Raw genomic sequence first — 12,500 nt, 5'->3', positions numbered from 1 at the left:
AAGGCTGGGTGGGCGGGGCTTAATATTCATGAGCTCTCCTTGACTGACAGCTCTTCGAAACGCCTAAGTCAAAGCAACGTGGACACAATGAGCAGTGTTACAGTCAAATCATCTCGAGTAAATTTGGTGAAACACAAATTAACTCAAACAACATTGAAATGACAAAAAATGTTTGCTATATCTCCCATGTGGCATGTCTCTTGTGATGCAGTTACACCCTCCCCGTGTTGGCTGCAAGACCTAGCTAGCCGCTAACTAGCTAACACCAGACACAGATGAAGACCTAGCTAGCCAGTAACTAGCTAACACCAGACACAGATGAAGACCTAGCTAGCCGCTAACTAGCTAACACCAGACACAGATGAAGACCTAGCTAGCCGCTAACTCGCTAAGGTAACAGTATAACTTTAAACCGTCCCCTCGCCCCGACACGGGCACGAACCAGGGACCCTCTGCACACATCAACAACTGACACCCACGAAGCGTCGTTACCCATCGCTCCACAAAAGCCGCGGCCCTTGCAGAGCAAGGGGCAACACTACTAACAGGTTTCAGAGCAAGTGACGTAACTGATTGAAACGCTACTAGCGCATACCCGCTAACTAGCTAGCCATTTCACATCCGTTACACTAACACCAGACACAGATGAAGACCTAGCTAGCCGCTAACTAGCTACACCAGACACAGATGAAGATCTTGCTAGCCGGTAACTAGCTAACACCAGACACAGATGAAGACCTAGCTAGCCGGTAACTAGCTAACACCAGACACAGATGAAGACCTAGCTAGCCGGTAACTAGCTAACACCAGACACAGATGAAGACCTAGCTAGCCGGTAACTAGCTAACACCAGACACAGATGACGACCTAGCTAACACCAGACACAGATGAAGACCTAGCTAGCCAGTAACTAGCTAACACCAGACACAGATGAAGACCTAGCTAGCCAGTAACTAGCTAACACCAGACACAGATGAAGACCTAGCTAGCCGGTAACTAGCTAACACCAGATACAGATGAAAGGGGAAACATATAAATATCTTTGCCATATACTTTGAATTATATTCACCACATGTTAATGAGAAGGGTGTGCTTGAAGGATCCACGTAACTCTGCAATGTTGGGTTGTATTGGAGAGAGTCTCAGTCTTAAATCATTTTCCGCACACAGGCTGTGCCTGTATTTAGTTTTCATGCTAGTGAGGGCCGAGAATCCGAATCTCTTATAGGTACGTGGTTGCAAAGGGCATCAGTGTCTTAACAGCGCGATTTGACAAGGCAGGATACTCTGAGCGCAGCCCAATCCAGAAATCTGGCAGTGGCTTCTGATTTAAATTCAATTTTCACAGAACCGCTTGTTGCAATTTCGATGAGGCTCTCTTGTACAGATATCGGTAAGTGGACTGGAGGCAGGGCATGAAAGGGATAAAGAATCCAGTTGTTTGTGTCGTCCGTTTCGGGAAAGTACCTGCGTAATTGCGCACCCAAATCACTCAGGTGCTTCGCTATATCACATTTGACATTGTCCGTAAGCTTGAGTTCATTTGCACACAAAACAATCATACGATGGAAAGACCTGTGTCTTTTCCTTGTTAATCCAGACAGAGAAGAGCTCCAACTTCTTAATCATAGCCTCAATTTTGTCCCGCACATTGAATATAGTTGTGGAGAGTCTCTGTAATCCTAGATTCAGATCATTCAGGTGAGAAAAAACATCACCCAGATAGGCCAGTCGTGTGAGAAACTCATCATCAAGCAAGCGGTCAGACTAGTGAAAATTATGGTCAGTAAAGAAAACTTTAAGCCTGTCTCTCAATTCAAAAAAACGTGTCAATACTAGAGGTCGACCGATTATGATTTTTCAACGCCGATACCGATACCGATTATTGGAGGGCCAAAAAACCCAGATACCGATTAATCGGGCAATTTTTTATATCTATATATTTGTAATAATGACAATTACAACAATACTGAATTAACACTTTTATTTTAACTTAATATAATACATAAATAAAATCTACTTAGTCTCAAATAAATAATGAAACCTGTTCAATTTGGTTTAGATAATGCAAAACAAAGTGTTGGAGAAGAAAGTGAAAGTGCAAAATGTGTCATGTAAAAAAGCTAACGTTTAAGTTCCTTGCTCAGAACATGTGAAAGCTGGTGGTTCAATATTCCCAGGTAGGAAGTTTTAGGTTTTAGTTATTATAGGAATTATGATGCGTTGACTATTTCTCTCTATACCATTTGTATTTCATATACCTTTGACTATTGGATGTTCTTATAGGCACTTTAGTATTGCCATTCTAATCTCAGGAGTTGATAGGCTTGACATCGCTAGACATCATAGACATCGCTGTGATTCAAGCATTGCTAAGAGCTGCTGGCAAACGCAGTAAAGTGCTGTTTGAATGAATGTTTACGAGCCTGCTGCTGCCTACCACCGCTCAGTCAGACTGCTCTATCAAATAGTAGACTTAATAATATAATAAACACAAATACAAGCTTTATGTCATTAATAAGGTCAAGCCCGGAAACCATCATTTCGAAACAGAATGTTTATTCTTTCAGTGAAATACGGAACCGTTCCGTATTTTATCGAACGGGTGGAAACACTAAGTCTAAATTTTGCTGTTACATTGCACAACCTTCAATGTTATGTCATAATTATGTGAAATTCTGGCAAATTAATTACGGTCTTCACAGTTTGCAACGAGCCAGGAGTCCCAAATTGTTGCATATACCCTGACTCTGCTTGCACTGAACGCAAGAGAAGTGACACAATTTCCCAAGTTAATATTGCCTGCTAACATGAATTGCTTTTAACTAAATATGTAGGTTTTTAAAAATATATACTTCTGTGCATTGATGTTTATGGTTAGGTACATTTGTGAAATGATTGTGCTTTTTTAGCGAATGCGCTTTTGTTAACTCACCACCCGTTTGGCGAAGTTGAAGAAGGCTGTGATTCGATGATAAATGAACAGGCACCACATTGATAATATGCAACGCAGGACAAGCTAGTTAACCCAGTAATATCATCAACCATGTGTAGTTAACTAGTGATTATGTGAAGATTGATTGTTTTTTATAAGATAAGTTAAATGCTAGCTAGCAACTTAACTTGGCTCCTTGCAGCCACAAGGTCCTTTTGACACTGCACTCGCGTAACAGGTGGTCTGCCTGCCACGCAGTTTCCTTGTGGATTGCAATGTAATCGGCAATAATGTGCGTCCAAAAATACTGATTACCGGAACTATTACCGGCCATGCCGATTAATCGGTCGACCTCTAGTCAATACTTTGTCCCTTGATAACAAGCGCACTAATGTCAGTTGTAAATGCGTTACATGGTCGCTGCCCGTATCATTGCATAATGCAGAAAATACACAAGAGGTCAGGTGCCTTGCTTTAATAAAGTTAACCATTTTCACTGTCGTGTCCAAAACGTCTTTCAAGCTGTCAGCCATTCCCTTGGCAGCAACAGTCTCTCGGTGGATGCTGCAGTGTACCCAAGTGGCACCGGGAGCAACTGCTTTCTCCATTATGTCTCCCTGTCATGGGTACAGATACCAACATGAGCAGCAGCTACGTTCGGCTACATACGGACCGTTAACCTGTCTAGGATGAGGGTGCCGCTAGCGGCACTCCCCCCCCACCCCCACTGAAAAACCAGTGCCGCGAAATTCAAAAAAAATATTTTTTTTAAATATTTAACTTTCACACATTAAAGTCCAATACAGCTAATGAAAGACACAGATCTTGTGAATCCAGCCAACATGTCCGATTTTTAAAATGTTTTACAGGGAAGACACAATATGTAAAGATGTACATCTATTACCTAAAAACACATTAGCATAATCCACCATCTTTTATTTGTCCACCAACACCAGTAGCTATCACCAATTCGGCTAAACTAAGATATTTATAGCCCCTAACCAAGAAAAAAACTCATCAGATGACAGTCTAATAACATATTTATGGTATGGGATAGGTTTTGTTAGAAAAAAGTGCATATTTCAGGTAGATGGCATAGGTTACAATTGCACCCACCGTCACAAATGGACTAGAAAAACTACATTGAGCAACGTGTTTACCTACTTACTAATCATCAAACATTTCGTAAAAATACACAGCATACACTAATCGAAAGACACAGATCCTGTGAATACAGACAATATTTCAGATTTTCTAAGTGTCTTACAGTGAAAACACAATAAATCGTTATATTAGCATAGCACATAGCACATAGCAGCCCAGCATTGATTCTAGCCAAAGTGAGCGATAAAAGTCAACATCGCCAAAATATATTAATTTTTTCACTAACCTTCTCAGAATTCTTCAGATGACACTCCTGTAACATCATATTACACAATCCATATAGTTTGATCGAAAATGTTTATATTTAGCCACCAAAATCATGGTTAGACAATGTGAAATGTAGCCCAGCTGGTGAGAAAATGTCCGTGCGCCACTTAGACAGTGATCTACTCTTATACATAAATACTCATAAAAGTGACTAAAAAATATAGGGTGGACAGGGATTGATAGACAATTTAATTCTTAATACAATCGCGGAATTACATTTTTTAAATTATCCTTACTTTTCAATACAGTTTGCGCCAAGCGAAGCTACGTCAAAAAACATGGCGTCCTAAGCCACTAAAATTTTTCGACAGAAACACGATTTATCATAATAAAAATGTCCTACTTTGAGCTGTTCTTCCATCAGTATCTTGGGCAAAGGATCCTTTCTTGGGTCCAATCGTCTTTTGGTGGAAAGCTGTCCTCTTGCCATGTGGAAATGCCAACTGCGTTCGGGATGAACTGGAAGCGTGCCCAGCAATTCACAGCGTTTCAGAAATAAATGTCCCAAAATCGCACTAAACGGATATAAATTGCTATAAAACGCTTTAAATTAACTACCTTATGATGTTTTTAACTCCCATAACGAGTAGAAACATGACCCGAGTAATATTACTCCCTCCACTAATGCTTGGAACAGGTGCGGGTCGGTGTCCTCTAGGCGCATGACGCAGCTCCAAAAGAGTGACTAGCCTCAGGGTTTTTTAATTTGTAGTGCCTGTGAACGCGCAATCGACCCCATTCAAATCGTCATCACGTAAAGGCATCCAGGGGAAGACGTAAGCAGTGTCCGTATACTCATAGCAATAACAGTGCCCTTTTAACTGACTCCAGATCAGGGGCCAAAATTTCAGGAAATCTGACTCCATGTCAGGGAAATTGCTGTAGAATGGGTCCTGTTCCACTTAGAGACAAAATTTCAACTCCTATAGAAACTATAGACTGTTTTCTATCCAATAATATTAATAATATGCATATTGTACGATCAAGAATTTTGTGGGAAGCCGTTTCAAAAATTACACGATTAGCATAAATAGTGACAACAGCGCCCCCATCCTCAACAGGTTAATTGAATTCCTACAAGAGAGTAACGGTTAATGTGATTGGATGTTAATTATTTGACTAGACTACATGTATATGACATTGTGTTGTTATTTCGCTGAATACTAGATTTTAATTTTATTTTTTGGCAGTGAAATGAGGCGACTCAGGCAAGAAAACAACCTCACCCAAATGTATCGCCCCGTTGGAAAATATAAACGAACTGTTTGAAAATGCGAAGAAGAAAAAAAATACCCCAAAAAACAAATTTTAATTTGGCGTACCCCGACGGCGTTACACATACCCCAGTTTGGGAATACCTGGCCTAGTCTATAAGCCCCATAAACATAGACAGCTTCCACACTGAAAATACAAAAACACATTGGTTTGATACAGACAAAGATTTTATTTTCTTCAGATTCATTAAGCACGGGCCTCCTCACCAAACATATGTTGTGACTGTAATTCATCCTTTTACACTGTTCATTCTAGAATTGTTCAGCAATTTAGAAAATTCCGAAGAACATTCCAGAATACACTAAATTCAAGGTCTGAATATCGAGAGAGAAAAAAAAGACTGAATTTTGGTTTTGAAAAAAATGGTCTTTTAACTTCCCAAATGATCAACTGTTCCAGACGCGGGAAAATATTCTGTTTTATTTTATTCTGTTATATAACATCATGTTTTATTTTGCTATAAAATAGGTGTCTTGACTGTAATAAGGGCTTAAAAAATAATAAATTAACAAACAAGGCTATGCTATTGCACAGCCACAGGCTTCTACAAGCACCACTACTGAGGTTACTATTGTTTTGAAGATTGTGTTCCATGATATAATATAACCAGTTGATATAACAGATTGTGTTCCATGATATAATATAACCAATTGATATAACAGATTGTGTTCCATGATATAACCAGTTGATATAACAGATTGTGTTCCATGATATAATATAACCAGTTGATATAACAGATTGTGTTCCATGATATAATATAACCAGTTGATATAACAGATTGTGTTCCATGATATAATATAACCAATTGATATAACAGATTGTGTTCCATGATATAACCAGTTGATATAACAGATTGTGTTCCATGATATAACCAGTTGATAAAACAGATTGTGTTCCATGATATAACCAGTTGATATAACATATTGTGTTCCATAATATAATATAACCAGTTGATATAACAGATTGTGTTCCATGATATAACCAGTTGATATAACAGATTGTGTTCCACAATATAATATAACCAGTTGATATAACAGATTGTGTTCCATGATATAACCAGTTGATATAACAGATTGTGTTCCATGATATAACCAGTTGATATAACAGATTGTGTTCCATAATATAATATAACCAGTTGATATAACAGATTGTGTTCCATGATATAACCAGTTGATATAACAGATTGTGTTCCATGATATAACCAGTTGATATAACAGATTGTGTTCCATAATATAATATAACCAGTTGATATAACAGATTGTGTTCCATGATATAACCAGTTGATATAACAGATTGTGTTCCATGATATAATATAACCAGTTGATATAACAGATTGTGTTCCATGATATAATATAACCAGTTGATATAACAGATTGTGTTCCCTGATATAACCAGTTGATATAACAGATTGTGTTCCATAATATAATATAACCAGTTGATAGTACCGATTCAATAAATGTATCTTACATTACTCTTTTGATTGACTGAATATACAGTATATGGGGCAACTGAGCAATTAGGATAGTAGGCCATCAGTAGACAGTCAGTAGGACATCAGTAGGCCGTCAGTAGGCCGTCAGTAGGCCATCTGTAGGTCGTCTGTAGGCGGTCAGTAGGCGGTCAGTAGGCCGTCAGTAGCACGTCTGTAGGCCGTCAGTAGGCCGTCAGTAGGCGGTCAGTAGGCCGTCAGTAGACCGTCAGTAGGCCGCCAGTAGACCGTCAGTAGGCCGTCTGTAGGCTGTCAGTAGGCGGTCAGTAGGCCGTCTGTAGGCGGTCTGTAGGCGGTCAGTAGGCCGTCTGTAGGCCGTCAGTAGGCTATCAGTAGGCCGTCTGTAGGCCGTCAGTAGGCCGTCTGTAGGCTGTCTGTAGGCCGTCAGTAGGCCGTCTGTAGGCCGGCAGTAGGCCATCTGTAGGCCGTCAGTAGGCGGTCAGTAGAACGTCTGTAGGCAGGCAGTAGACCGTCAGTAGGCCGTCAGCAGACCGTCAGTAGGCCGTCAGTAGAACGTCTGTAGGCTGTCAGTGGGCCATCTATAGAATGTCTGTAGGCCGTCAGTAGAACGTCTCTAGGCCGTCAGTAGGCCATCTGTAGGCCGTCAGTAGGCCGTCAGTAGAACGTCTGTAGGCCGTCAGTAGAACATCTGTAGGCCGTCAGTAGAACGTCTGTAGGCCGTCAGTAGAACGTCTGTAAGCCGTCAGTAGAACGTCTGTAAGCCGTCAGTAGACCGTCAGTAGACCGTCAAGTGGACCGTCAGTAGACCGTCAGTAGACCGTCTGTAGGACGTCAGTAGGCCGTCAGTAGACCGCCAGTAGGACGTCAGTAGGCCGTCAACGTAAATAAGAATTTGTTCTTTAACTGACTAGCCTAGTAAAATAAAGGTTAAATTAAAATTAAAATGGTTAAAATAAGTTAGGCACTGTAGCACACTGTGGGTAGAGGACTATAGATAAATATGCACATAATTTATTCCAGTGCGAGCCTTGTGTAAAAATAAAAGTGTGATTGATGGAACAGTCAAAAAAAAAAAAGAATCCCTATTGTGTTTGTGGTGTCAGACCAGCAGTAATGCAGAAGACAGAGCACAGGGTGGTCTTCCCCCACCCTGACCCTAATCACCAATCACCACACAGCGTATTGCTGGAAACAAAATGAAAGATCGATTTTCCACCGGCCAGCCAGACACGACTCTTTGCTCCTCTCCTCCGCTCTTCCTCTCTTTCTCTCCCGGTCATCTGGCTTTGTCTATTTGTTTTAATCCCAGTGGTAGTGGGAGTAATTAGTTGACTCTCCACAACCACCCCCCCCCTACACTGCTTTAGTTGACTCTTCACCCCCCACCCTCCAGGGAGACACTGCTTTAGTTGACTCTTCACCCCCCACCCTCCAGGGAGACACTGCTTTAGTTGACTCTTCACCCCCCACCCTCCAGGGAGACACTGCTTTAGTTGACTCTTCACCCCCCACCCTCCAGGGAGACACTGCTTTAGTTGACTCTTCACCCCCCCCCCCTACACTGCTTTAGTTGACTCTTCACCCCCCCCCCTACACTGCTTTAGTTGACTCTTCACCCCCCACCCTCCAGGGAGACACTGTTTTAGTTGACTCTTCACCCCCCCCCCCTCCCCAGGGAGACACTGCTTTAGTTGACTCTTCACCCCCCCCCCCTCCCCAGGGAGACACTGCTTTAGTTGACTCTTCACCCCCCCCCCCTACACTGCTTTAGTTGACTCTTCACCCCCCCCCCTACACTGCTTTAGTTGACTCTTCACCCCCCACCCTCCAGGGAGACACTGCTTTAGTTGACTCTTCACCCCCCCCCCCTCCCCAGGGAGACACTGCTTTAGTTGACTCTTCACCCCCCCCCCCCTCCCCAGGGAGACACTGCTTTAGTTGACTCTTCACCCCCCCCCCTACACTGCTTTAGTTGACTCTTCACCCCCCCCCCCCCTCCCCAGGGAGACACTGCTTTAGTTGGCCTTTTAATCTGATAAAATGACACTAATCAAGATTGATGGGTGTACAAACCAGTGATTTTCCACATCTTTTTTTACATTTAATTTTTAACACAAACTACCACAGAGTAAATAGAAAACACTTTATTAAGAGGAAAGAGTGGAGCCTCTGACTCTAGAGGGGATCTTTCGGTCCGTCTCCCTCCAGACAGTGTTAAGGGTGTTCATTAGACAACATGGCAGGCCAGAGATCATCTGATCCTGTGTGAATTGTTTTCTATACAGGCACTCACCAGGCCACCTATCAACCTCAGCCATCATGGTACATTCATTCATCAAAGGCCCCCATAAAGGAAGGCTTGATAGAGGGAGAGGAGCCTTACCACCGCTCAATACATCATTTTGATTATCCAGACTGCAACACCCTCTCTGTCTGTGTGTGTGTGTGTGTGTGTGTGTGTGTGTGTGTGTGTGTGTGTGTGTGTGTGTGTGTGTGTGTGTGTGTGTGTGTGTGTGTGTGTGTGTGTGTGTGTGTGTGTGTGTGTGTGTGTGTGTGTGTGTGTGTGACAGCTGTATTAGTCATAATCAGTGTGTATGTGTCAAGCCCAAGGACTAACCTTCTTGTTTAAGTTGTTGCAACGTCGTCATCTGACCACAATGGCTGACTTCCCTGTGTACGTAGTCATCTCTGTCTCTCTCTCTCTGTCTCTCTCTCTGTCTCTCTCTCTGTCTCTCTCTCTGTCTCTCTCTGTCTCTCCCCATCTCTCTCTCTCTGTCTCTCTCTCTCTGTCTCTCTCTCTGTCTCTCTCTCTGTCTCTCTCTCTCTCTCTCTCTGTCTCTCTCTCTCTCTCTCTCTCTCTCTCTCTCTCTCTCTGTCTCTCTCTCTCTCTCTCTCAATTCAATTCAATTCAATTCAATTCGCTTTATTGGCATGACGTAACAATGTACATATTGCCAAAGCTTATTTACAATATAAAAATGAGAATCAAAATGGTCAACGGGACGACAGTAACAACAATAACTAAGTGTCAAAATAACCATACATTGAACAATAACAATAAACATACAGTAGAGTACATGTGCAGGTTGATTGGTCTGTCAGACACTGTCCCTCAACTTATGGCAGGCAGCAATGTAGTGCGCTGCCAACCCACAGCTCTCTGCGTCCTCCCCCAACAGGACGGGTAGCCTATCCTCATCAGAGAGGTCTTTGAAACCTTGAATAAGAGTTTCAAATTTGGGGAAATGACACTCTCTAATTGTTTTATATTTTTGACATTTTGTCAGGAAATGCAGCTCCGTCTCAGGTTCTGCTGTTGTGCAGTGGTTGCACAGCCTTTCCTCTACAGGGAGCCAGGTTTTCCTGTGTCTACCCTTCTCAATGGCAAGGCTGTGCTCACTGAGCCTGTACTTTGTCAAGGTTTTTCTAAGGTTTTGATCAGTAACCGTAGTCAAATAGTTAGCCACGGTGTACTGTCGATTTAGGGCCAGATAGCACTGCATTTCTCTCTCTCCATCTCTCTGTTTCTCTCTCTCTCTGTCTCTCCCTGTCTCTCTGTCTCTCTCCATCTCTCTGTCTCTCTCTCTGTCTCTCTCTCTGTCTCTCTCTGTCTCTCCCTGTCTCTCTCTCTGTCTCTCTCTCTCTGTCTCTCTCTCTCTGTCTCTCTGTCTCTCTCTGTCTCTCTGTCTCTCTCTGTCTCTCTCTGTTTCTCTCTCAATTCTAGCCAACTTCTACCGAATAGCAGCACTGTAGAAACTTACATTACAACGGAACGACTTGATTAGCGTAGTGTTAGCTAGTTGTCTTTCCTGTCCTTGTATCCATGATAATTGTGTAGTTTAGAGAAATTTAGTGAAATTGTCGAGGTTACCTAGCCAGCTTCACTTTCAACAACGTAGCCACTGCTAGCCAGGCTACTTCACCAGCCAGCAGTACTATATCATTTTAGTCAATAAGATCTTGTATTTTATTCTTATTTTTTTGCAACGTAAGCTTAACTTTCTGAACATTCGAGACGTGTAGCCCACTTGTCATTCTAATCTCCTTTGCATTAGCGTAGCCTCTTCTGTAGCCTGTCAACCATGTGTCTGTCTATCCCTGTTCTCTCCTCTCTGCACAGACCATACAAACGCTTCACACCGCGTGGCCGCGCCCACCCTAACCTGGTGGTCCCAGCCCGCACGACCCACGTGGAGTTCCAGGTCTCCGGTAGCCTCTGGAACTGCCGATCTGCGGCCAACAAGGCAGAGCTCATCTCAGCCTATGCGTCCCTCCAGTCCCTCGACTTCCTGGCACTGACGGAAACATGGCTCACCACAGATAACACTGCTACTCCTACTGCTCTCTCTTCGTCTGCCCACGTGTTCTCGCACACCCCGAGACCTTCTGGTCAGCGGGGTGGTGGCACCGGGATCCTCATCTCTCCCAAGTGGTCATTCTCTCTTTCTCCCCTTACCCATCTGTCTATCGCCTCCTTTGAATTCCATGCTGTCACAGTTACCAGCCCTTTCAAGCTTAACATCCTTATCATTTATCGCCCTCCAGGTTCCCTTGGAGAGTTCATCAATGAGCTTGATGCCTTGATAAGCTCCTTTCCTGAGGACGGCTCACCTCTCACAGTTCTGGGTGACTTTAACCTCCCCATGTCTACCTTTGACTCATTCCTCTCTGCCTCCTTCTTTCCACTCCTCTCCTCTTTTGACCTCACCCTCTCACCTTCCCCCCCTACTCACAAGGCAGGCAATACGCTTGACCTCATCTTTACTAGATGCTGTTCTTCCACTAACCTCATTGCAACTCCCCTCCAAGTCTCCGACCACTACCTTGTATCCTTCTCCCTCTCGCTCTCATCCAACACTTCCCACACTGCCCCTACTCGGATGGTATCGCGCCGTCCCAACCTCCGCTCTCTCTCCCCCGCTACTCTCTCCTCTTCCATCCTATCATCTCTTCCCTCTGCCCAAACCTTCTCCAACCTATCTCCTGATTCTGCCTCCTCAACCCTCCTCTCCTCCCTTTCTGCATCCTTTGACTCTCTATGTCCCCTATCCTCCAGGCCGGCTCGGTCCTCCCCTCCCGCTCCGTGGCTCGACGACTCATTGCGAGCTCACAGAACAGGGCTCCGGGCAGCCGAGCGGAAATGGAGGAAAACTCGCCTCCCTGCGGACCTGGCATCCTTTCACTCCCTCCTCTCTACATTTTCCTCTTCTGTCTCTGCTGCTAAAGCCACTTTCTACCACTCTAAATTCCAAGCATCTGCCTCTAACCCTAGGAAGCTCTTTGCCACCTTCTCCTCCCTCCTGAATCCTCCTCCCCCCCCCCCCCCCCCCTCCTCCCTCTCTGCAGACGACTTCGTCAACCATTTTGAAAAGAAGGTCGACGACATCCGATCCTCGTTCGCTAAGTCAA

At 43.7% G+C, this 12,500-nt stretch overlaps 1 protein-coding gene across 1 annotated transcript in view; it reads left to right on the top strand.

Annotated features, from left to right (window-relative positions):
* Window positions 1–12,500, top strand: part of LOC129813672 (receptor-type tyrosine-protein phosphatase mu-like) — a 652,787-nt gene that overhangs the window by 240,949 nt on the left and 399,338 nt on the right. The gene's annotated exons all lie outside the window — the stretch shown is intronic.

This window comes from Salvelinus fontinalis, chromosome 17 (assembly GCF_029448725.1).
Source record: "Salvelinus fontinalis isolate EN_2023a chromosome 17, ASM2944872v1, whole genome shotgun sequence".
NCBI lineage: Eukaryota > Metazoa > Chordata > Actinopteri > Salmoniformes > Salmonidae > Salvelinus > Salvelinus fontinalis.
The sequence above is the reverse complement of the archived record's forward strand: the minus strand, read 5'-3'. Positions and strand labels throughout refer to the sequence as shown.